This window comes from Maniola jurtina, chromosome 23 (assembly GCF_905333055.1).
Source record: "Maniola jurtina chromosome 23, ilManJurt1.1, whole genome shotgun sequence".
In the NCBI taxonomy this organism is placed as follows: Eukaryota; Metazoa; Arthropoda; class Insecta; order Lepidoptera; family Nymphalidae; genus Maniola; species Maniola jurtina.
This window is the reverse complement of record NC_060051.1, coordinates 7716530-7744519: the sequence shown is the minus strand read 5'-3', so window position 1 is coordinate 7744519 and position 27990 is coordinate 7716530. Positions and strand designations below refer to the sequence as shown.

The following is a 27990-nucleotide window of genomic DNA, read 5'->3' as shown; positions in this document are numbered from 1 at the left end:
TTTATGAGATACATCCCGCTGACAGACAGACGAACGAAGCTGAGGCTGTAATAAGGTACCGGTTGACACTCTTTAGGTACGAAACCTGAAAATCTCGTCAATCCGTTGTTCAGTTGCGGTGTAATTGAAAGACAAACCAACACACTTTCGCATTTACTACATCACACGTCTTCACAGTTTAAAGGCGAAAAGTGTGTATGTATGTGTGTAGGTCTGTTACTCTGTAACGCAAAATCTGAACAGAATTGGCTGAAATTCGGAATGGATATAGATTAAACCCTAGCTTAACACATAGGCTACTTTTTATCCCGGAAAATCAAAGAGTTCCTACGGGATTTTGACCAAACCTAAATCCACGCGGGCAAAGTCTAAGGTTATTATAGTCTAGTAGATTATATTATAATTATTTATATTAGTGCTAATCCTATTGACCTAATAAACCTTAAATTTAATAAACCTACTCACGATTACAATGTGTTACATACTTACGTGATTCTTCGCGTTATACACCTACTGTAGATTATTTCTTTAAGCAATTAGTTAATAGGTACCTTCGTTGCAGCTAGGCACCGAGGACAAACCTCTGTGGTTTTTTCGGTGTTTTTAACCCCCGACCCAAAAAGAGGGGTGTTATAAGTTTGACGTGTGTATCTGTGTATCTGTGTGTCTGTGTATCTGTGTATCTGTGTATCTGTGTATCTGTGTATCTGTCTGTGGCATCGTAGCGCCTAAACGAATGAACCGATTTTAATTTAGTTTTTTTTGTTTGATAGGTGGCTTGATCGAGAGTGTTCTTAGCTATAATCTAAAAAAATTGGTTCAGCCGTTTAAGAGTTATCAGCTCTTTTCTAGTTTTCTTGTAGAAAAGAAGGTTAGATAACCATTAGGTTCATAATATTATGTCAATAGACAAATGTCAAGCTGTCAAGATGGACGTCGCCTAAATACATAATTATTTATTTGAAAATGATGTTTTGGAAAACTCAAATACAAAGCTCAAAAACTTTGGATCGTCGGGGGTGTTATAAATTTTTAATTTACACTTGTTAGTTTAAGCTTTTATTTGTATGTATTTTGTTTTGATAATAAATTAAAAAAAAAAGGTAAGTATAGTAGGATTTTAAGGTAGGAAAAACGGCAAAATCTTTTCTTTTAATACCTACAAAGGAAAATTCATTTTCACAGAAACGGTAAAGCTATTGTTATGACTTGACCTAAGACCTGTCCTAGAGAAAGAGATGAAAAAAAAATACAAAAAAGCAAAATTTAAGTATCAAAGTATTCGCCTTGCCGATGGTTCTTCCGGTATTTTTTCTCTGCATCCTTTTCTAATACGACAGTTTTGTGGTACAAGTAGCAAGATAAATAAAAATTAATAAATCAATACCGACTTTAGTGTACTAGTATCTAACTGCTGTGTTAATGATTGAAAAGAAACCGGCCATGGGCGAGTCAGACTCGGGCACCGAGGGTTCCGTACTCGGGCATTTTTTCCGACAATTTGCACGATAAATCAAAAACTATTATGCTTAAAATTAAATGAAAATTTGTTTTAGAATGTACAGGTGAAACCCTTTCATATGACACCCCACTTGGTATAGTTAACTTACTTTGAAAATTGAAAATATCTACTTACTCTTCGTTTATGAACACGTCTTAATTATTTTTTTGTGATGTAACTACAAATTCACGGTTTTCGGATTTTTTCCTTTACTTGTGCTATAAGACCTACCTACCTGCCTTTTATGATTCTAGATCAACGGAAAATACCCTATGGGTTTTCTTGACACTTTCTTGTAGAAGTCATTACAAGAGTCCTATATTGTCCAACAGTGGAGGTCTATCGGTTGACGATGAAGATAATGATGACAAAAGATACTCCTACCTATACATTTGCCTGGTTCCTCCTTCACCTTTCTACCATCGTCGTACTGCCAGGCATCGTCAAGGACTGCATCCATACGTAGTTGAAATTCCTCGAAGCGAGTTGCTTCCTCTTTTCTAATCCGACCCGCTAGGATATGGAACGCCCTTCCGGCATCAGTTATCCCTTCCACGTACAATATGGGTACCTTCAAGTCGAGAGTGAATAGGCAACTTCTAGGCAAGCGCGCTCCATCTAGGCTGCATCATCACTTGCTAGCACGTCTGATTGCAGCCAAGCGCTAGTCTATATAATTTTAAAAAAAAAACATAGAAGAAGTATGACTTATACGTATGTACAGTTAAAAGCTTATAAATTGGGCCATGCAAAAATCGTCGTCGGTCAATGTTTATGGAGGAAAAAAAAGCTAGGATCCGTATACAACGGCCATCCCAACTGTAAATAACAGCTCAGCGGATATAGATAGGCTGTGCTATGGGCTGTCCTATTTGTTGATATGTCGGTGTATTGATAGCTGTATTTTTTTTTGTATGCTTTTTTAAATAGACTAGCGCTTAAAAAAACCGGCCAAGTGCGAGTCGGACTCGCGCACCGAGGGTTCCGAACTCGGGTATTTTTACTCGAGATTTTGCCTCTGTCTGTCTGTCTGTCTGCTGTCCGTCCGTCCGTCGTGCCTGTCAAGAAAACCTAGGGTACTTCCCGTTGACCTAGAATCATGAAATTTGGCAGGTAGATAGGTCTTATAGCATAAGTAAAGGAATAAATCCGAAAACCGTGAATTTCTAGTTACGTCATTAAAAAAAATTAAAACGTGTTAGGTATAATTTTCAAAGTAAGATAACTATACCAAATGGGGTATCATATGAAAGAGCTTTACTTGTACATTCTAAAACAGATATTTATTTATTTTTATGTATAACAGTTTTTGATTTACCGTGCAAAATGTCGGAAGAAATATCCGAGTACGGAACCCTCAGTGCGCGAGTCTGACTCGCACTTGGCCGGTTTTTTTGTAAGATGGTTAATAAGATTATTATCTAACTGCTTAGAATAGTAGGTTATTGTAGGCTTACTACAGTTATCTATAACATACATTATTATTAACTAATACCTACCCCGCTATAACTGTGAGCACTTTAGGTAATTGATACATTAAACTTAATGTGTCAGTAATTAACCTTAAATGGGTGTCGGAGGTGGTTATAGCGCGTTTTAGCACCCAATTTGCTGATCCGAGGCAGAGATCAGTATACATACCTATTCAAATACCTACTTAATAATTCAGAGCCTCGATAGCTCAACGGTTGAGGAGCGGACTGAATTCCGAAAGGTCGGCGGTTCAAACCCCACCCGTTGCACTATTGTCGTACCTACTCCTAGTACAAGCTTTACGCTTAATTGGAGGGGAAAGGGGAGTATTAGTCATGATTAGCATAGTAAAAAAAGCTTATCGGCCTAAGGTTAGGAGTTCTTTGGTGCGTATGATTATGCTTGGTGCCTCGTATAGCACCTAAGGCACAGTATAGGTCTAACTTCATCTCTCGTTGAAATCAAATGTCACCATATCCAAAATCTCGAGTTTTCAATAACTAGGATATAGAACGCCCACTGAAATCCTAATAATAAGGCATTTATTATTAGGGATTCTGTGACGTCCTTCTGGTTTCACTTTTATCCTTCACTTTTAGCATAGGCACCTTCAAAGCAAGAGTGACTATGCATCTTCTAGGCAAGCACATTTTGCCTTAAGGCTACAACCTACATCATTTCTTGCCAGCGGGCTAGATTGCAGCCAGGCATGGTTTTATAAAAAAAATACTTTTTACATACTTTTTAATGAAAAAATACATTCAGCTAAAATCTGGTAAAAAATTTTTTTGGAGCTGAAAAGCTCAACCGAAAAAGTCGTTCAATAATCAGTGAAATAGTCGGATCAAAAAGAAATATTCATATGAAAATGACTTTATAGTTACATGGGTATTGAAGAACATAAAAAGACTCTACGATAGCGTAGGTATTGTTTCTACATAGGTACTAAGATTAACTTACAAAATAGGTTTTCAAAAGTCTTGGAAAGGATATCTAATAATAAAATATTATTAAGTACTTAAGTACCTAAGTACCTACTTAATAAAATTTTCGGAACCTATGACAAAATATTATGAAGCAATTCGCGGACTAGCGGGAAATCGTTTCCCTTATGATAAGTAGGACAATTAAATCTTCCAGAGAACCAAAGATTACGCAAACGTACTCCGTAAACATTCCGTTAATAATGCATGTCCGTAAATAACGCCCAGTCCGCGTCCGTAACTCGTATAAACACAACGAAATTAGCCGACCTCTATCTATCTCTAACGCAATAACCCACTTCCTCAGCTCATTGTCTCAATCAGTGCGTTTATGAAATCGTCCGCAATCTCATTTTACGACTAAACAAAGTTCTCTAACGAATCGTCGACGGCCCACACGGAATAATATAGTATGAGAGACGGTTGTAAGATTTACTAAATAGACTCCATACTAATAACCTGTCTGTTTGTTACCTTTTCATCGGTCATCCGGTTTTGACGAAATCACAGTAGATATAGCTTGTTTTGTTTGTTTGTTTTTAACCCCCGACCCAAAAAGAGGGGTGTTATAAGTTTGACGTGTGTATCTGTGTATCTATCTGTGGCATCGTAGCTCCTAAACTAATGAACCGATTTTAATTTAGTTTTTTTTTTTTGGAAAGGTGGCTTGATCGAGAGTGTTTTTAGCTATAATCCAAGAAAATCGGTTCAGCCGTTTGAGAGTTATCAGCTCTTTTCTAGTTACTGTAACCTTTACTTGTCGGGGTTGTTATAAATTTTTAATTTACACTGGTTAACTCTTTATTGCACATAAAAATAGAATTTACATAGGTGAATTTAATTTCGATAGAAGTAGGTATTCTCTTGCAATTAACCTTTAGTAATAGGGACAGGGTGACAGAAACTTTGCGCACTTAGTGAATGAAGTGCGTGGATTTAAGTTTTGAAAATGCCAAGAGAACTCGATTTTCTGGGATAAAAGTAGCCTAAATCCGTCACCAGGATAGAAGCTATTATTTGTTCCAAATGAATGATGCATGTGCCTTCGTCCGCGTGGGTGTAGGTTTTCTAAAAATTCCGTTGGATTTTTTGATTTTCCGGGACAAAATTAGCCTGAAATATGTCTTAAGATGCAAGCTATCTCTGTATCTTTCGTCAAATTGGTTTAACGGATGTGCTGTAAAACGCAACCAGACAGGCAGACACACTTTTGCATTTATAATATTAGTAAGTAGGTACCTATGGATTTTATAATAAGTAACACGCTAAAAAAATATGCAGTTATCTCTCACACTATAACCGTTTATGTGGCGACATCAAACGTTTACATTTACGTTTACATTTTAAACCATAAATTACGCTCCAGTGGTTTATCAAAACCAGTTTAGTGTACCTATTTCCTGTCTTTGAACCTGTATGTTTTGATACACATTTACTTTTGACTGTAATTATAGGTACCTATTTTAATTTTTTTTTTTTTATTCACTATAGGCAAGCGCTTGACCACAATCACACCTGATGGAAAGTGATGAAGTGATGAGTGAAGTTTTAGCATGATTAGTCTTATTTGAAAGCTTTTCACACGACTTCCAAAATAGGTTCTCAATTTAACGAGTGCTATAAAAAACTGCCATTCTACGTTAGTCCGCTTCCATCTTAGACTTGCATCATCACTTAACAGGGCTCTCTCCGTCACTCGTTTCATACAATCGTAGTTCCAATTTCATTTGAATATTAAGAAACCAAAGTCCATGAAATTTTGCAGACATTTTCTAGAAACTAATATCTGTGTCTGTGGTGTTTTAGATTTTTCTAAAAATATGTAGTTTTAAAATTACAGGGGCTCAAAGATTTGTATGAAAATTTTAAAGACCGCGTAACTTTGAAACCGAATATTCTAACAGAAATCTGGAAAACCACAGACATAGATATTAGTTTCTAGAATATGTCTGCAAAGTTTCATGGACTGTGGTTGCTTAATATTCAAATGAAATTGGAACTACGATTGTATGAAACGAGTGACGGAGAGAGCCCTCTTAACACCAGGTGATATTGCAGTGAAGGGCTAACCTGTATCTGAATATAATAAAATAAGTGTTTTTTTGGTGGTGATGTTACTCCATAGTTCCGTCAAATGTAAACCAAATTCAATAATGCTATTTTCGCTTGAAAGGAATACCGTCAGGTTCGGCGGAAGGCGGAGGACCGTGTTTGATGGCGCGCTTTTGGAAAGGCCTATGTCCAGCTGTGGACGCATATAGGCTGATGGATTGGATTGGATTGGATCGTCAGGTTGATCCTATTCTTTGGTGAAGATCTGATGAATGTCTGCGGAGATAGAGAACGGAACTCCTCAACCGATATGTATAAAACGCTCGCGATTAGTGAATAGCTTAGTGTATCCATGCATAGCGTATTTTGCACCATTTTGGTTGCCTGGAAGAGATAGCTAGGTTGCGATAAGGCCGCCAAATTGTACCTACCTGCCTATATTTTGTTGCGCTTTGTATGTATTTGTGTACTAATTTTGTGGTGTACAATAAAAGTACGTTCATACATTCATTCATTCATAGCATATTTTAATAAGGTGCAGAAAAGGAAAGTGAGCTACTAAGAAAGAAGAAAGAAAAGAGAAAGAAAAATTTGGATTTAAGATTTATTTATTTATTGTGAACACAGCATGCATCCAGCCATCTTTAGCATACAATATTTTATACAATATAATATTCTTAATTGATAAACAGTTATTACATTAAAAAGAAAAGAAAATAAAGTATCTAAGTAGCTATGCGGTATACCTACTACATAATTTTGAATATGTAATTTACAGCAAATGTCAATATTTAATGTCACTAAGGATGTCCAATAAAAACCTAAAAAGAAAGAAAGAAAAAGAAGAAAAAAGAAAGAAACGAGATAAGAAAGTAAGATGTCTATTAGTTGTATCAATATTTGAAAACCATACATTTCACTGTGGTGTTCGTCCGTCCCTTGCGCCCTAATTACCTGAAATCTGAAACACGCTCCGTGCACAAAGGTCTATCTAAGCTCACGGATACCGACCACTTCCGGAAGATATAATGAAAATACGTACAAGTGTTGTTGCAAACTTAAATGCGGTGTGGTACAAGGTACAAGCGCATGGAGATCGAAAAACTAAAAACTTGAGCTTTAAATTGGGCTTAAGCTGAACTGATATCAAACGTGTGTAGACAGTAGAACTTGGTGCAGACATCTTCTAGGCAAGCGCGCTCCATCTTAAGCTGCATCATCACTTGCTAGCAGGTTTCATTACAGCCAAACGCCACTCTAACACCCGTTTTCACAAACGTTACTATGAGGTCTCATAGTACGCTCGAACGCACAGTGTAGGTTCCTCCAATCAGATTACTGTATCACATCAATTTACAATGATCTGATTGGTGGAACTTACACTATGCGTTCGAGCACACTGTAAGACCTCATAGTAATGATTGTGAATACGGTCGTAAGAATAACAATTGTAAATTAAAAAATTTATAACACCCCCGAGAAGTGAAGGTTACAGTAACTAGAAAAGAGCTGATAACTATCAAACGGCTGAACCGATTTTCTTGGACTATTCCGCGCCTAAGATCCAAAGTATCTGAGTTTTCCAAAACATCATTTTCAAATAAATAATTATGTATCTAGGCAACGTCCATCTTGACATCTTGACATTTGTCAATTACATAATATTATGAATCTAACGGTTATCTAACCTTCTTTTCTACAAGAAAACTAGAAAAGAGCTCATAACTTTTAAACGGCTGAACCAATTTTTTTGGATTATATCTAAGAACACTCTCGATCAAGCCACCTTTCAAACAAAAAAAAGTAAATTAAAATCGGTTCATTCGTTTAGGCGCTACGATGCCACAGACAGATACACAGACACACAGATACACAGTCACACAGATACACACCTCAAACTTATAACACCTCTCTTTTTGGGTCGAGGTTTAAAAAAGATGACCAAACTGTTTCGCTTTGGACCACAGCCAAGGGTCTCAGCCTCAGGCTCGGCCGCTCCGGCGTATAATTCGATTTGGATAGATGTTACAAAGACTAGCTAACCTCACTCGGGTCACAAAGGCCCCTAACTAGTTTACTATTAACTCGGTGAAAAATGAACGAATGAACCAGTTACGGAAGTTGGTAACTTCAGTTCTATTATGACGAAGTTGTGACTTGTACCTCGAGGGAGGTTGTTGCGAAACTGAGTAAGATTATAAATAGTGTTTTAACTTTTAACTGTTTCATGAATCTTTAACACTTCAGCTACGTTTAACGAATGTAAATCGGGATTTAATGAAACAACTTATCTTTCGTGTATTGACAAAACCCAGGGTTGTATCCTATAAGTATTTTGGAAGTTTAATCCAAAATCGACTGCATGTTTCAAACTCAAAAACTTATTTAAATGGAAATATAAAGATTTTTTTATTCTTTTAATAAACTTTAACAAGTGCATGTAAAATATAATCTAGTCAACTGAATCTACCAATGACTCGGAATGCCTTTTCTACGATTAAACGATACGATACGATAGCGATACGATACTACGATAGCGATTTAGCGTTCCAGTACGATGCCAAGCAAAAACCAAACGTGTATAGATTTAATAAAAAACTGCAGTTCCCCTTCCAAGTTAGCCCGCTTCCATCTTAGACTGCGTCATCACTCACCACCAGGTGAGATGGCAGTCAAGGGCTAACTTGTATCTGAATTAAAAAAGAAAAACTGTGAAGAACCTGCAAAAATATCTCTTTAACTCTGTTCAAAAATTCGATTTACAAAATTACGCCATGTAAAGTATAAAGACATAGGTGTATAAAAGTAGGTAGTAAATTGCATCAAGGTCTGACTAGGTAGATGATTTGGAAGCACCATTTAAATATAACTCAAAATTTAAAAACCCCCCGAACAAAAACCTCTATAAGAAAACTAGAAAAGGCCTGATTACTTTCAAACGGTTGAACCGATTGTCTTCGATTATAGCTAAGAACACTCGATCAAGCCACCTTTCAAACAAAAAAACTAAATAAAAATCGGTTCATTCGTTTAGGAGCTACAATGCCACAGACAGATACATAGATACACACGTCAGACTTATAACAACCCATCTTTTTGGGTCGGGGGTTAAATTTTTTTTTCTATTATATTCATTTATTTATCTCAGATATTCAAATTCCCTCAGCCTTAACCTAGAACGGAATATTTAGTTTATTTTCATAGCTTGTACACTTTATAGCACTTAGTTGGAAGAACGCTCGACTTTGGAGTGTCATTCTAAAAATGTAACACTCGCGCACGAGGGCGATAAAATTAAATGAAGAGACAAGCTGTCTTGAGAGACAACTAAGTTTGCGCTCATCTTGTTATAGTATACTAGTTCATATTTTTAACCCCCGACCCAAAAAGAGGGGTGTTATAAGTTTGACGTGTGTATCTGTGTGTCTGTGTATCTGTGTATCTGTCTGTGGCATCGTAGCGCCTAAACGAATGAACCGATTTTAATTTACTTTTTTTTGTTTAAAAGGTGGCTTGATCGAGAGTGTTCTTAGCTATTATCCAAAAAAATTGGTTCAGCCGTTTAAGAGTTATCAGCTCTTTTCTAGTTTTCTTGTAGAAAAGAAGGTTAGATAACCGTTAGGTTCATAATATTATGTCAATTGACAAATGTCAAGCTGTCAAGATGGACGTTGCCTAGATACATAATTATTTATTTGAAAATGATGTTTTGGAAAACTCAGATACTTTGGATCGTAGGCGCGGAATATTCCAAGAAAATCGGTTCAGCCGTTTGAAAGTTATCAGGTCTTTTCTAGTTACTGTAACCTTCACTTGTCGGGGGTGTTATAAATTTTTAATTTACACTTGTTACTTCAGTACGAAGGGAAAACTAATGAGACCTTATTCGATGGACACGCAAAATAAAAATAAAAAATTCCGACGAATGGATAACCTCCTCCTTTTTTGAAGTCGGTTAAAAATACTATACCTATGTAACCACATAGTCATAATTAAAAATTAATAATTATAAATTAAAATTACTATTACCTAGTTATAGTCGTCAAAAAGACCACCCCTGGTTGCCCCTGGACCAAAAGTGCCCATCAAGCTGGCAGCATTGCCCCGCTGAATGGCGATGGACAACCTTTGGACCAGGTAGGCCCCAGAGCGTGGATCGCAGCCTCGCAGCAGTCATAATTTATATATTTTTAAAACACCTAATTAATAAGCAATAGAGGGAAATATTATGTACAAAAACTATCACTGTAATAAAGGTTTTTTGTTATTCATTTATTTTATAAACTTTGAGGGTTATTTCTTTTAAGAATATAGAGAGGTTTCCTCTCTTTTTCGATGGAAGTAACGTTCGCGTGCCTAGTGAAAATAGCCACCAAATAGAACAGCTATTTTAAAAGAGCCATCTTTTATCGAGATTTATCAAAGCTCTGTTCAATATAAAAATAATTTGCTTGTAATATAATATGAATGATAAAACACCAAAAACATATGTTTTTACCTATCCATGTCCGATATAGAGTTTGAACTGTGTACCCCAGACCGATTTCATTAGAAAGGCAATAATGCGAAGATGGTTTTTTAAAGTAGTAGCACACGCTGGGTATCCGCTAGTATAATATGAGAAACTAAAAAAATGTAGAAGTTAGATTTATTATCCATGATAAGTTAGACCTCACCTGATGGTAATTGATGATCCAGTTAAAGATAGAATCGCGTTAGGAGGATGGCAGTTTAATTTAAAATTCGATTTAAAGCAAAATTCGATAGACATAGAGAGTAATTTTCAGAAAATGGAGTGGTGTGTGTGTTTGTGTGTGTATGTTTGTTACGCTTTGACTCAAAAACTGCCAATCGGATTACTTGAAATTTGGAGTGGTGTTAGCTTATACCCTGACTGAACAGGCTATTTTATAGCCTAGAAAATCAAAGAGTTTAAAAATATAAATCCACGCGTATCATCTATTTAGATAACATATTTCTCGGCAATTTTATAAATTTTCTATATAGTGTTTTAGAAAATAAGTTATTGTGTCAAGCTAGCGCAATTTCGCGACCGTCCGAGACAAGAGTCGAGTTTGTTGAAGTATTTCTAGAATCCAAACACTCGCTTCTTGCGAGAGGGTGATAGAATTAAATTCAAACTGTAGAAGTGTAGAGACAACGGAAAATCTACTGGGAGGAAGTTTATCTTCAAAGGTTCATAAGTAAAAATAGTGTTACTTTTAGATATTAAAAGTATATTGACTGAATCTTTAACCGTGTTACATTGCGAAAAAACCTGCATACCTGAGAGTTTCCCATAATGTTCTCAAAGATGGGCGAAGTTGTTCCTTCCCTCCTTGGCCAGCGTAATGGACTATGACCTAAACTCTTCTCATTCTGAAAGATCAGCCCCAGAAAGAACAAGTGCAAAGTAAAAATTTATAACAGCCCCGATAAGTGAAGGTTACAGTAACTATGATAACTTTCAAACCGCTGAACCGATTTTCTTAGATTAGGTATAGCTAAGAACACTCTCGATCAAGCCACCTTTCAAACAAAATAAAAAAATTTAAATCGGTTCATTAGTTTAGGAGCTACGACGCCACAGACAGATACACAGATACACACGTCAAACTTATAACACCCCTCTTTTTTGGTCGGGGGTTAAAAACGTAAGTATTCATCGTAAATCATAATCGGTAGCAAATTCTGCCCTTTGATTAGTAGTGAAAAATGTGAACAACGAATTCGACCAATCAAGGGGCAATTTGCTGTCGATTACGATTACGATGAATAAGTTTTTCTTACATAATCGGGGAGGTGTTCTCAGTAGTGGACCGGCGATGTGTTCTGATGATGATGAACAAGATAGAGAACTTTTAGGCATGCAGGTTCCCCACGATGTTTTCCTTCCCCCGTAAAGCAAGTGATAACTTCTTACAATGCACTCAACTCCGAAAAGTTAGAGGGCTTGGAATCGAATCCTGGACCATCAAATATCGACTTATAAATATCTTAACCACTAGGCTATCACTGTTGCTGCTATAAAAAAGGCATACTTAATATGAAAGTCGTTACATTTTCCATTTAAAGAACACGTTTATACAAATGGAGTCGACATAATTCGCAATGAATTCAACATTTGACACGCCTGTCAGAATTTTCGCGACATAAAAGTGTCTTCAGATCTTCCGAGTTCGGGAATTCATGGGACTGAGTACGTAGATTTACGTTATCGTTCTATAGAACTGAACTTACCTGACTACAAAACCATTCTGCTGTTGAAGTTGATCAAATGATCAATTCGGATATGCGAAAAAGTACTTGTCGTATGGTGGCTGTGGCTACTGGTAAAAAATTCCGCCAACCGATTAATAGGCATTTCAGTACGATGCCAGGATTATCCCGAGTAGAAATCGATGTGAGATATGAGATAAATAAACTGCCATATCTCTTCTATAATTATATTTAAGACAAAGGCGAAACTGATAAAGTTATGTCAGAGATATAAAAATTAAAACGAGACGAAACGAGAGTTAGGTTCGTCCGTAAAGTTTGAACTAAGTTAAAGTACGTTAAATCACAGCTTTAGACTGCATCGTCACTTAACACCATCCAGCTAGGGCTAACTTTACAGTCAGGCGGGTTGATCCGCCATATTGGAGCTAATATACGGTTGGGTACTTGCGTTCGACCAAAATTAAAGTGACATTTCAGACCCCGAATCTTGGAACTCATTGTTTTATCGTTTTGAGTTTGTTTTCGTTGAATATAGAATGTTAGGGCATTCCTTGGTCCTAACTTTGATTTAATGGAGAACTACATGAACTTATACTATATGACCACTAGGCTAGTGGTTAAGAGTCGGCCTCTTATTCGGGAGGCCGTGGGTTCGATCCCGACCTCTAACTTTTGGAGTTATGGCATTTTAACCATTTAAAAATCACTGAGGGTGAAGGAAAACATCGTGAGGAAACCTGCTAACCTGAGAATTTTTCATAATGCTCTCAAAGGTGTTTGGAGTTTGCCACTCCGCACTTGCCCAACGTAGTGGATTATGTCCAAAACCTTCTCATTCGGTCTGTCTATGCCATGTCTGTGGCATCGTAGCTTCTAAACTAATGAACCGATTTCAATTTTGTTTTTGTTTGAAAGGTGGCTTGATCTAGCTAGAGTGTTCTTAGCTATAATCCAAGAAAATCGGTTCAGCCGTTTGAAAGTTATCAGCTCTTTTCTAGTTACTGTAACCTTCACTTGTCGGGGGTGTTATAAATTTTTTATTTACTCTAATCTTTTCTTTTAATCTACTAGATTGCTTTTTAATTTAACTACCTATGTTTCCTGGGGGAAAATAGTTCTACTTTTAGATTTTTCAGTGTTAATTTACCTAATTCTAGCATTCATATTGATTATGGCCCAGTAGTTTATGTGTTACAGTGTAACACACAGAATCTGGATACAAACAAACATAGACTGCGTGGCTAAAATCACAACCCTTCTTTTGGCTTTGCTGAGTCGAGTAATAAAAATGCAAGCTTTTTCTCACAATAAAAATAATATGAACTCCATAGAAAAAGTAGCAATACAAACACTTCAGCACATGACCCCAATACGGTTTTTACTCTTTTTTACTTGATAAAATTTTAATATTCGCTCCAAACAAGAGATCCACATACGTAACAACTGCCAGATGGCTGGCGGAACTCTCTGCATATCCATCTGTACATTCGCAATAACTCTTAACAGGGCTCTCTCCGTCACTCGTTTCATACAATCGTAGTTCCAATTTCATTTGAATATTAAGCAACCAAAGTCCATGAAATTTTGCAGACATATTCTAGAAACTAATATCTGTGTCTGTGGTGTTTTAGATTTTTCTAAAAATATGTAGTTTTAAAATTACAGGGGCTCAAAGATTTGTATGAAATTTTCAAGACCGCGTAACTTTGAAACCGAATATTTTAACAGAAATCTGGAAAACCACAGACATAGATATTAGTTTCTAGAATATGTCTGCAAAATTTCATGGACTTTGGTTGCTTAATATTCAAATGAAATTGGAACTACGATTGTATGAAACGAGTGGAAACGAGTGACGGAGAGAGCCCTCTTAACCCCTAAGAAATAGGGATTATAATCCATTGGCTGGATATGTCATAAAAAATATCTCCCCATGGCAGTAGGTCAAAGTATCATTCAAGTGTACGATGATATTACATTCAAAATAATATATGAAAATCCCTCCTCAAGTGTTTGGGGATTATTAAATGTGTATTTCCATGTCACAGATGTTGCGATATTTTTTTTTTTGAAGATAGGGGTGTTATGAGTGAAATGTGTTTTTCTAAAGTTTCGTAGTAAATAAGGAACCTTTATGATATCGTCCCGTCCATCTTTCTGTCTGTTTGTATGTCATAGACATTTTTAAAATAAACTATTATAAGAGCTGTAAATATGAAGTTTACCATAGGTACCTAATATGCAGCACATATTATAACTACTTATAGCACATATTACTACTAAACTTGTCTATGTCAAATTGTTTAGCGACTAACGTGACCGGAGTCCGGAGGCTTATCATTACTTACTGCTCTCAGCATATCCAGCTCTTCCTGGATATACCAGTCGATAATCTCTGACCTAGATAACCTGCCTAGGTTTTGTTTGGATGGGATTTCTTAAAATCCTTTCATAATAGGATCTAAGTACTCTAAGTAGATAGAGTCTAAATACAAAATCTCAGGCTTCTAGACCCAGCGGTTTGAGCTGTACGTTGATATGTCAGTCAGTCAGTTTTTCGTTTTATAATAGCTTAGTTATTCAAAAACTTACAGTCAAGGCCATAAAGCGCCTATTAACCTAACCTATAAACAAAACTTATTAAACTTTATACGGAACAAGCATAATATAAAATCACGAACTTTCCCAAACAAAAGCAATGCTTATTTACATTTCAAAACAGCATAAGGTTGAAACAAAGAAACTTTGTCCTACTTGGCTCACGTACGTAAAATAAGACACGAATAATACGAAGATCCTAGTGGAATAAAACCGCCAAGTGCCAACAAAAGTCGTCCAGATTCGCTGTAAAGCACAACGTGCACTGAGTTTTTAAACAAAAACGTTCTAAAAAAAGGTCTCAAATACAGAAAGTCCTCGATAAAGGACTGCTTAATTCAAAAACATATTAAATAATTTTGTGTTATGATTTTTTTCATCATATTCGAAATGCTATCAGAACAAACTAGGTATCAGAACCGGCGCATGTTTTCGTGACAATATCATAGAAAGTAAATCCCACGAGAATAAAATCGCGCTGTGCTTAAAAAAAGACATGCTAAGCTGCATTATTTTTGTTTTAATAACACAATTCGGTCAATTATGCTATGTACCTTCTAATATAGTCACTTTCTCAGAAAATAGAATGCAATTTTAATTATTAAAAATTGGTCGTCTATTTAAATCATATTGAAATTAAAAAACGCAGTGCGCGCTTAGCTTAATACACCAAAGCAAAGAGTTAAAATGTTTAGTAGCAAACAAAAAGCCAAGTATTGTACAAGTTAAAACGGCAGTTTTACCACAAACTCGCGGATTAAAGACAAAAGGCTATTTCACAGTATTAAGCGATTGTTGAGCGATTGTACAATAAGCTTTATACAAGAGAAGACTCTTAAGTCTTATCTTAATTTTCATTTTTATTTTAATGTGCCCGTAGTATTTCCCTTTGGCTAAGTTGTAGCCTTTAAAGGGAGTTCATTCGTAGTGCAGACCAAGCAAACGTAATTTGGTTTTCATTTCAGTACTAACCAGTCAAAAGGTAGACACGGTTTAGAAAGTAGAAACCAATTTCCGTGTCTCGGTTTTCAGATTTCTGTAAAAATCTGTAGTTTCAAAGTTACTAAAGTTTGAGCCAGTGTGAATTGTACCATACTGATTTGTCTGTCTGTCTATTTTGACCACTAGTTTTATTTTGAACAATAGCTAATTTCCCTTAACTAGTTCTTTAACACTCTTTCGCAAGTTTTGTCCCGTACAGTAATTTTATTATTCTATAAGAACACCTATAAATTATGTGCCGAAAAATATATTAAACAGTGTAATTTTCATGTCTCAAGAAATATTTATTTTAATGTAAGTAGGTATATCAGATTAAACGTAATGCTCACCAAATTCCCACTCTCAGTTGTCGAGTTTATGGCGCGGAAATATAATGGCGCCCTTTATTACATAAACGCTCTGTCGCTCTCGAATTCAGAGTATTAATATTTAAATCCGCGAAAACTCATTAAAAATAACACTTCCAACTTATAATCGTTGGAAGTCGGCCGGGGGTCCTTGCGACCCGCAAACTTTAGATTAAACTTGTCAACTCCGCGCGGCCGGCTGAGGGTTACTTTGGAAGTTTAGAAAAAATGAGCCCAGCGGGTCCTTGTATCTTGGTCCGTAATGTTATGACTACTTAATATAAAAAAAGAACCGGCCAAGTGCGAGTCAGACTCGCGCACTGAGGGTTCCGTATTCAGGTTTCTTATCCAACATTTTTCACGATAAATCAAAAACTATTATATGTACCTACATAAAAATAAATAAAAACCTGTTTTAGAATATACAGGTAACCCTTCATATGATACCCCACTTGGTATAGCTACCTTACTTTGAAAATTGAAACACATTTTTTTTTAATGATGTAATCACAAATTCGCGGTTTTCAGATTTATTCCTGTACTTGTGCTATAAGACCTAGCTACATGCCTTTCATGATTCTAGATCAACGGGAAGTACCCTATAGGTTTTTTTGACAGACACGACGGACAGACAGACAGACAGATAGATAGACAAAAAAGTGATCTTATAAAGGTATAATATACCAAGTGACAAAAACATATTTTTTACGATATTTCAGCGTTTATTAGGAGGAGTAGTCGGGGTTTTGTATTGAACTTTATCTTGTTATTTCTCGTATATCAACATTATGACAGACATTTTTTTTTACTTTAGTGGACTAGAAATAGGCTGATGTTGATGCATTGATAATTAATTTAAACACGAAAGAAACTGGAACCTATCACCCCTTATAATAATTAAAATCAATTTGATACTTCTGTATGGATAAATTAAAAGCAATCATATAAAATTATCACTCCACTACTTGAATGATAGTTGAAATTCATCGCATTAACATAATGTTACGTATATCAAGCCACTCCAATGTTCTTCAATTCAGCAATGGGGGAACGAAACACAATTCTATTCACCCCCCTTATCTGATCCGTCATCTTGTTTCTGATCCCCCTTAACTGATATGTTATTTTGCTATTAATGACTTACTTCCCTTTGCTCTTTTGGTGTGCCTATCTACTAAATTAACATTTGATTTTAAGTCTTATTAACTAGTGTTAAGGTGTAAATTGGTGTGGTGTTTGATACATTTATTAAACACAAGCTTCTTGACTAGGTTAGAGATACAAAGACAAATAAATTCAGGACGGGATTTGGGAATAACTACTCATTACAATTGTTTGAAAAATATTTTTAACCTTTAAAGTTAGAAGATCAGTTAGAGTTAAGTATTATTAGACTTTTTGATTTGTAATTTTTTTAAGTTTACTTGCTTTTTAAATTTAGTTTTTGTTGAGATTTTAGTTTATTTTATATTTCATACTTTTGTTTACATTGTTTTTCAAAGTGCCTTAGGACCAAAAAAGAACATTAAATAAAAAAAATCAAGTACTATTTTTAACAGTTTCTAATAATAAATATTTATTCACTTTATCACTTTTTTATTTCGAAATTGGTAATGTTGATGTTTGAGCTCTTTTAAGCTTTAAAAAAATCTCAGTTTAACATAATTATGTTTTAAATCTTATAATTAGATCTTATTCTAAAAACTATGCAAACTATTGTTGAACTCTCCGTGGTATATGCACCAGGAAAAGTTCAGAAAAATATAGGTATATGGCCGTCCTACTTCTGACTATAGTCGGACCCTACTTTGTAAATATCTTGAACAATTCTTTTCAACTCAAATCATTGATGACGGTTTATTTGATTGATTGCTCGGATTGATTTCAATCACACCAATGAAATACACTTCTTTGATCATTGAAACAACCAATAGGGCAGTTATTTTATTTGATTGAAAAGAAATGTTTAATTTGCAGTATCTTATCGCATTTTGTGCTTTAGACAATAACTTAAAATTTAAAAAACCCTCGACACAAAAACCTCTATAAAAAAAACTAGAAACGAGCTGATAACTTTCAAACGGCTGAACCGATTTTCTTCGATTATAGCTAAGAACACTCTCGATTAAGCCACCATTCAAACAAAAAAACTAAATTAAAATCGGGACATTCATTTAGGAGCTACGATGCCACAGACAGATACACAGATACACACGTCAAACTTATAACACCCCTCTTTTTGGGTCGGGGGTTAACAATAACAACGTATTTTGTTAGGATCACTTCGTTATCTGTCTGTCTGTCGTATACGTCAAGATCCATCAAGGGATTCAATACCTATAGGATATTTCCCATTGACATAGAATCCTTGGCAGGGTAGCTGTAGGGCCTGTAGGTAAAGGGAAAATCCGAAAACCATGAAATTTGTGGTTATATCACATAAAAAATTAAAAAAATATATTTATTAACCCGTAGTGTCGACTCGCAATGGACCGTTTTTTAACCCCCGACCCAAAAAGAGGGGTGTTATAAGTTTGACGTGTGTATCCGTGTATCTGTCTGTGACATCGTAGCTTCTAAACTAATGATCCGATTTTAATTTAGTTTTTTTTTTTGTGTGAAAGGTGGCTTGATCGAGAGTGTTCTTAGCTATAATTCAAGAAAATCGGTTCAGCCGTTTGAAAGATATCAGCTCTTTTCTAGTTACTGTAACCTTCACTTATCCGGGGTGTTATAAATTTTTAATTTACACTTGTTTTGTTTTTAATACCTTACACATTATAATCTTCAATTACATTTTCCTTTATGCCCAAGCGAGTCATCAATTTGAGGCCGGCCATCTTTGACTCGTCAATGAATGAATAGGCTACCGCTTGCCAAGAATAAAAGGTTCCCTTAAAAGCTTTCCCAGGGCATCGTCCTGGACGGAAAATATTTGATTTTTATTATCTTGATCTACTCTGGTTTTTACCAACTGCACCGAATCCCAAGAGGAGGGTTATATTTATGACTGTATGTATGTGTGTTCGTCCCTATGTCCGCTCGTAGTTAGATATCGTATAGATATTAGTTCCCGGAACGTTTCTACAAAAATCCATTGAAATTGATTGGTTAGTATTCCCATGAGAGACGAACTACGTTTGTATGGAGCGAGTGAAGGAGAGACCCCTCTTAAAGACCTAGAGAGTGACATGGCTACTTTTTATATCGGAAAATCAAAGAGTCCCCACGGGGTTTTTAAAAACCTAAATCCACTTAGAACAAGTTGGAATTATTTAATACTTAAGTAAATAAATAAATAAAAGTCTATTTAGTACTAGTACAAAGCAAGCTATCTTGGAAACTGACATAGACTACTTTTCATCCGGAAAATCGAAGTTTCCATAGGATTTTGAAAACCTAAATCTGCACTTATGAAGTCTCGATCATTAACAAACTATAAATATGTACTTGTATACATGTAAGAGGCTTTTCTGCAAGATACAAATTATATCTGTACAAAATTTTATTAAAATCGAATAAATTGATGGGCGAAAGCTATCAGACAGACAGACACGCTTTCGCATGTATATTATTAGTATGGATATTATTAAATACATCTACCTAGCTCGCCATTCAAAGTAATGATGTTATGGATATATAATTTCGGATCCGGATATGTATATGGACATTGGTAAAAAATAATATCGGTTTCGGTTACGGTTATGGATATTAAATTATTTCGGATTATCCGATAGTTTCGGTTACGGATATTATTTTTTTAAGGAACTGTAAAATGTGAACTGATGAAGGTGTCGCATTCCAGCGGAGTGCACAGTTAATTCGTATGAGTGTAGTATTTAGTTAGACTCCGCCCTATCCGAAACTATCCAAAACTTTTATTACGGATTCAGTTACGGTTACGGATATTTTTTTGTTTCGGATATCCGATAGTTTCGGTTACGGATATGGATATCCATAACAACACTAATTCAAAGTCCGTGGTTAACTAAGTTGGAAAACATTGAAAACGCAAAGTCATCGAAGCAGAAGCATAGAAGAGTCAGTTAGTTTTATAGCGACCCAACTCTAATGAACTCAGTTTTTTTTTATTTATTATTACACCAACAACTTCCATACAAATAAGACAAAAATCTTTACAAAAATAACTTCAGTATGGTTGTCAATTACAGGTGTATACTTTATAAGAAAACTAATCTAACACTAACCTAAAGTACAAATTCTTAATCTATGTATATATTTTTAAAACAATGGAAAGTAAATTTACAGTTAAACTTAAGAAACACAAAAATATCCACTATCAATGATCACTAATTAAAACTATTCTCTTTTTAAATTTGTTTAATTTGTCGTGAAAAATGTCCACATCACTAGCGCCTGACACACATACGTCATTATAGCATTTAAGCATGCGAGGAACAGGTGAGTAGCTACACGATAAGGTCCGATTATATGAAACATGAAAGAGACGTTTTTCGCGTATTCTTACATCAAGGCGAGGGATTTTTATTTTTATTTGTTCCAAAATGTCCGAGCACCAGAGCTGTCCATTTAGGATTTTGTGCAGTACACATAGGTCAAGTTTATACCTACGATCAACCAGACTATCCATTCTAAATAGTTTTAGCCTCTCTTCATATGTGCTACGTTTTGGAACACGGATGTTTTTATATGATAGATAACGGGTAAATGATCGCTGTATCCGTTCTATTCTAGATTTGTGACAGTCATGGTAAGGGTTCCATATTACACTAGCATACTCCAAAGTGCTCCTTACATAGGCATTAAATAGAATAATTTTAGTACGTGATAAACGAAATTCTTTGCAAGTTCGCTTTAAAAAACCTACAGTTTTGGATGTTCTCAACACCATATTATCATAGTGCTGTGTAAAGCTTAATTTTTTATCCATCATTACGCCCAGATCTCTAATAAGATTAGTTTGAATCACATGCTCACAATTGATGGTGTAGTCGGAAGAAATTTGTTTTTTTTTTCCTAGTAAATTTGATAAAGTAACATTTTGACGCGTTGATTACCATTCTGTTGCGCTCACACCACGCCTGTATTCTATTTAGATCCTCCTGAAGCAAAAATGTATCTTGTAAATTGTTAATGGTCCTAAATATTTTCATGTCGTCAGCAAAAAGGAGGCATTCACTGTTAATCACACAATCAACAATATCATTAATAAACAGAACAAACAGTATTGGGCCAAGATGTGATCCTTGAGGCACCCCGGACCCCGCCTTATAAGGCCTAGACTCATATCCCTTGACAGCTACAACTTGAACCCTATCCTTTAAGTACGAGTCTAGCCAAGACAATAAATTGCCACATACTCCATACACATGGGATAGTTTATGTAATAAAATTCCATGATGAACCTTATCAAAAGCACTGGTAAAATCAGTATATACAGAATCGATTTCAGTTCCATCATCCATGTGTTTTGCTATATAATTGACATATGATAACAAATTACTAATGACTGATTTTTTGTTTTGAAACCCGTGCTGCTTAGGACTAATCTTAGTCTTTGTATGAGCGGTTATTATTGGACAAACTAGTGATTCAAAGATTTTAGCAAAGATGGACAACAGAGATATAGGTCTGTAATTACGAACATTACTGTTATCATCTTTTTTATGAATTGGAACTACACGTACTCTCTTCCATATACAGGGAAAAACGCCCGTTTCAAGAGATCGATTGAATATTGTTTTTAGTGGCCAGCAAAGTTCACGAGCACATTTTTTGATAAATATACCTGGTATACCATCAGGACCAGAAGCCTTGTTAATGTTCAGTAGATTCAATTTTTTTAATATCATAGTTTCAGTAAACTTAATTTTCGTTAGGACATCATTGACGGTCACTTTTATTGTGGTATCATAAACAGTGCTACCAGTACTTTTTAGAAACACTGACTCAAAGTGATCAGCAAATAAATTGGCGATTTCAGTCCCTTCAGTAGCGATGAGATCCCCATAATACATTCGTCCCGGTATGGTCGCTCCTTTACGCTTATTCTTTACATATCCCCAAAAAGCTTTTGGATTAAGTTTAATGCTATCCTCTGTATTTTTATTATATTGATTATAGCAGGTTTTGAACAGTGAGTGACAGTGACAGTTCATTATAACGGATTTAATGATTACTGTTGAGAAACAATTCGCTCTTATCACAGATGAAAGCCCTTAAAATCAGGGTTAGTAGGTAATTTTGTGACACACGGAATGTAAGAATGGAGAGCGAAAATTAATAGCGAATGAATGGATGAACGCAGTTTTCAAATCACACAGTAGGTAAGTTACGGTTGGTCAATGTTTTGTTCAGGTAATTTCGTTAAGCTTAAAGATTCGAAATATAATGGAAAAAAATAGCTACATTTCTCTCAGTTCCTCATGTAGAACTTGATTCCTTTTTCACATTTATGTTTTGATGGAATAACAAATTTAATAGCTGGTAATTAACTCTTGAGAAACGATTCGCTCTTATCACAGATGAAAGCCCTTAAAATCAGTCTTAGTAGGTAATTGTGTGACATGCGGATTGCAAGAATCGAGAGCGATATAATATTAAATAGCAAATGAATGAACGGGGTTTTTAAATCACACGGTAATTTAGGTTGGTCAATCTTTTGTTCAGCGGGCTTCGTTATACTTAAAAATTCAATTTAAAAATGTAGTTACCATATCCACACTAATATTATAATGAATGCAACAGTATGTATGTATGTCCGTCTGTTACTGACTTGTGTCAGCTGTGTCTGACCGGACTGACGCGTGCAGCGTTTTTGCAAAATCACTAAAGCAAAATAAAATAAAGGCTCACTGTATAAACTAAACACTACAACTCCCTTTTAATAAAACTACAGTTTAATAAAACCATCAAGCACAAGGGATAATAATGACTCTTCTAATGAACTCAGCGGGGTCCTTGCTACGGGCATTATAAAAGTGATTCCTGTTGGGAAACAATTTCCCCTTATCGCAGATTAAAGCCCTTAAGATCACTGCTTGATACATAATTTAGTGAACGCACTTGTTTGTGACACACAGTTTTAGAGGATTCTGAGCACTAAGAATTCATTTCTTCATATAAAAATAATTGTATTCCAATCAATAAATTCATCGTCGGCCCACTACTGAAAACGGATCTCCTTTCACAATGAGAATGGCTGACGCTGACGCTGAAGAATCACGCTGACCAAAAAGTTTAAACTTCTTTATGAACATTATGGAGAACTCTAATGCATGCAGGTTTTCTTCCAACATATTTCTTCACTATTAAAGTAATTTAAGTACAATGATCCACTGGTTTGCAGTGAACATTCTCAACAATGATGAACGTCTCTATACGCTCAGCAAACAATGCGTCCGTGTGCCCAATCAATCAAGGGCTGTGTAATTACAAGTCATCTCTTTGAGATTGCTAGTCAGTAGTGCATAGAGATTCATTTTCATACGTCAGATGCACGTCCTCACCCACCCACTGGTGAAAGGACTTTGATACTAGAATTATGGTAAACTAGAGGATGCCCGCAGTTTCATCGATTTCGATTTTTTTAAATCCCGTAGGAACTCTTTGATTTTCCGGGATAAAAATTAGCCTATGTCCTTCCCCGGGATGTATCCCAAGTCTGTACCAAATTTCATTAAAATCGGTTCAGCGGTTGGGCCGTGAAAACGAAGCAGACAGATAGACAGACAGACACACTTTCGCATTTATAATATTAAGTATGGATGGACTAGAGGATGCCCGCGGCTTCGCCCGCGTGGATTCTGGTTTTTTAAATCCTGTAGAAACTCTTCGATTTTCCGGGATGAAAAGTAGCCTATGTCCTTCCCCGGGATGTATCTCAAGTCTGTACCAAATTTCATTAAAATCGGTTCAGCGGTTGGGCCGTGAAAACGAAGCAGACACACAGACAGACAGATAAACAGACAGACACACTTTCGCATTTATAATATTAGTATGGATAGTATGGATGGACTAGAGGATGCCCGCGGCTTCATCCGCGTGGATTTCGATTTTTTTAAATCCCGTAGGAACTCTTTGGTTTTCCGGGATAAAAAGCTATGCCTATGTTCTTCCCCGGGATGTATCCCAAGTGTGTACCAAATTGCATTAAAATCGGTTCAGCAGTTGGGCCGTGAAAACGTAGCAGTCAGACAGACAGACTTTCGCATTTATAATATTAGTAAAGATATGGATAGGAAAATGTAGAACTATTCTAGAACTGCATAACCCATTTCTATTTTTGCCCGTTTACTGAAGGGAAGGTTAATTCAGATTAGATCCCATAGACATACAAAAGTAAAGACACCATAAAAACGAATTAGGGTCGTTACATACGCCTTGAAGATAGAAGAATCAATTTATGGAACATTAAATTCTATACACATGTCTTTACCAGCGTTTTATATCTGTACAAGGTCATTCGTTCTTGAGCGTTTAGTTTTACGATTGCAGGCGACGCTATTGAATGTGCTATAACTCGGAATGTGAATGTACCTATTTGATACAATAATTGCAAACATATATATTTACTATGTAGGTATATAAAAATACTATAATTAGCTAGGTACGGTCGGCTTCAGAATTCGAGTAGCAATTCCGCGCAACTATTGCATCAAAAACCTGTCGCACTTATGACCTTTTTCTATAAACACGCCACACAAATCTAACGCATGTGCCACGCGAATATGATCATTAAACGACTTACGGCCCTTGACTGTATTTATGCTAGTTATGCGATTGGTATGGTGTTGCCGTCAAAACTGGTTAAAACTTAAAAGAATAGGCTGTGAAAAGGTAGCAGACAAACAGACAGACATACTTTCGCATTTAGAGTATAAAACATTTGTATAGATAAGCCTGGCTGTCATACCAAATAGCTTTTAAACCACTCGATCCAGAAACTTGGAAACTTATAGTACGCGAGGTTGAGATGGCAATCGGGTTGGGTAGATAATGTTCTCTTTAGATTTAAAGATTTTCAGTCAAACTTTTATAGGGTATTTCTATGTTTCAAATCGGTTCAGTGGCTTAACCGATAAAGTAGGTAATAAACCGTCAGACAGATAGCCCGCCAAACTTTCGTATAAATTAAAACAAAAAGTCTATTCGCTGGCTAGATACTGATTGAAATACTGCTGTCCTTTTGCTAAAAAGCGTATAACCCCAAAAAATTGTTTTGCTTTTGAATCGTCAAAATATACTACCACTGGTTTGGAATGCCGTTCCTACCGAGAAGAACCAGCAAGAAACTCGGCGGTTGCTCTTTTCAAGTGACCCACCTGGTCGTTTGCTCGCTATTTTCATTTAAAAAAAATACATCAGTTGTTCTAAATCCCTACGTTTTTTGGCAATAACTCAAAAAACTATTTTTTTGGGTTAGCCGTTTTTCAGCGAAAGGACGGTAGAATAGCCAAAACTTCCAAACAACTTTTATGTTCCCCGAAATAAAATAAACAAGTTTGATCTAATTTAAAAGAATACTGAATTTTGTAAACACGGTTGACCTATATCGGTGCCGACTGGAGTGTCACACCTTGACCTAATAAAGCTTGCGTGGTATGTAATTACTGTCATCTTGTCGTTGAGCTTGCCTTGCCGCCTCTACACATAGGCCAACGTGTTGGCAAGCGCACTGGCCCAGCCACTGGCCCAATATGTAGAACGGGCGTTGGCGCATTGGCGGTAGGTATTTGAACGTTGGCTGGCGCGCTTGCGAGCTTGCCGCGCGGTGTCGGCAACATCAAAGGACACTTGTCGCAAGTTTGGCGCACCATCCTCACATTTGGTCGCACGATTAGTTTGCTCGGAGCAGCGATCAAGAGTGCACATTTTCTTCTTGCAGCGAATTAACACCTAACTTGACGTACACATTAACAAAGTAATTATAAGCTGTGAATAAATATACAGCTGCAGCTGTTAGCGACTCAACATCCATTTTGAATCCGTCCGCACATTGGCCCGAACCAAACCATACTGAACGACCTTCCAATGTGTGGATTATTCACAAGCGCGTTGGCAAGCGCATCGCAAGCGCGTTGGCGAATGCGCTGGCGCATGTGTAGAGGCGGCCTTATTGTCGTGAAAGACAAATGAGGAGATGGGGAACAGAACCCAACATTTCCTATATTGATTATTTTCAGAAATCAGTAAAAACTATCTAATTTTTTTTTTTTTTTTTTTTATTTGCTTTAGAACCGCCCACAGAGTTACACAATTAAATTATACATGTTATTCCTTATATTCTATGGCTCTTATGCAACTCCACTTACGGGCAGTCACAGCGTGCATTAACATAAACATACGTCGTACAGTAAATATATAACCTTAATAAACTTAAATAAACCTTTAGCCTTATACTTACTATACTATTATACTTATACTTACTATATAACCTTAACCTAAATAATCTAATCAATATTGTTTCTATAAATCTATAATAAATTGCTCCGTATTTAAAAATTGCTCCATATATTCCATATTGCTCATTTTCTTTATCTTTATCTTTTCTCTTCTTCTTCTCAATCTCTTTCGCTATAGGGAGAATATTCTAACCTGCGGTTTCCTGCACAAGCGTGCCAGGTTTTTCTCATTAACCCCCGACCCAAAAGGAGTGGTGTTATAAGTTTGTTGTACCTATATCAGTGTATCTGTATATCTGTCTGTGGCATCGTAGCTCTTAAACTAATGAACCGATTTTAATTTAGTTTTTTTTGTTTGAAAGGTGGCTTGATCGAGGGTGTTCTTAGCTATAATCCAAGAAAATCGGTTCAGCCGTTTAAAAGTTTTCAGCTCTTTTCTAGTTACTGTAACCTTCACTTGTCGGGGGTGTTATAAATTTTTAATTTACACTTGTTCCATTACAAGTTAGCGCTTGGCTACGATCTCAACTAGTAGTAATGTTACTTATTCCCAGGTGATGGAATATAAAAAAACCTGGCACGCTTGCCTAGGTAAAAGATAGCTAGATTTTCCGACTATTCAAAGTATAACTTCTATTAGCAGATTTTGGCCAAGCGTTAGTTTGCTATGGACGCCGTCCAAAGTACCTAAGTGGCTCCGCGAGCCAAACTAGTTTAATCTACGCTGGACATGTGCTGCGACGAGCCAAATTCACTCGCCTTGCTAATACGGTTACTCTTTTTACCTCACATAACCATATTAAAATGATAAAGTACTTATTTATTTTGCAAACGAGTGTAAATTAAAAATTTATAACACCTCCGACGAGTGAAGGTTACAGTAACTAGAACAGAGCTGATAACTTTCAAACGGCTGAGCCGATTTTCTTGGATAATAGCTAAGAACACTCTCGATCAAGCCACCTTTCAAACAAAAAAATCAATTAAAATCGGTTAAGAGGGCTCCTCCGTCACTCGTTTCCACTCGTTTCATACAATCGTAGTTCCAATTTCATTTGAATATTAAGCAACCAAAGTCCATCAAATTTTGCAGACATATTCTAGAAACTAATATCTATGTCTGTGGTTTTCCAGATTTCTGTTAAAATATTCGGTTTCAAAGTTACGCGGTCTTTAAAATTTTCATACAAATCTTTGAGCCCCTGTAATTTTAAAACTACATATTTTTAGAAAAATCTAAAACACCACAGACACAGATATTAGTTTCTAGAATATGTCTGCAAAATTTCATGGACTTTGGTTGCTTAATATTCAAATGAAATTGGAACTACGATTGTATGAAACGAGTGACGGAGAGAGCCCTGTTAATTAGTTTAGGAGCTACGATGCCACATACAGATACACAGATACACACGTCAAACTTATAA

The 27990-nt window shown here is 36.0% G+C and overlaps 1 protein-coding gene and 2 long non-coding RNA genes across 3 annotated transcripts in view; 1 reads left to right on the top strand and 2 right to left on the bottom strand.

Moving 5' to 3' along the window:
• LOC123877398 overlaps positions 1 to 27990 on the top strand; it is a 757955-nt gene that overhangs the window by 117582 nt on the left and 612383 nt on the right. The window lies entirely within an intron of this gene.
• Positions 89 to 24156, bottom strand: LOC123877421. Its single transcript, XR_006798587.1, has 3 exons — positions 24134 to 24156; positions 343 to 347; positions 89 to 144 (listed from the first exon to the last, which is right to left on the bottom strand). It is a non-coding gene; the product is annotated as an uncharacterized LOC123877421 (long non-coding RNA).
• Positions 10544 to 19627, bottom strand: LOC123877419. Its single transcript, XR_006798585.1, has 3 exons — positions 19616 to 19627; positions 17236 to 17241; positions 10544 to 10634 (listed from the first exon to the last, which is right to left on the bottom strand). It is a non-coding gene; the product is annotated as an uncharacterized LOC123877419 (long non-coding RNA).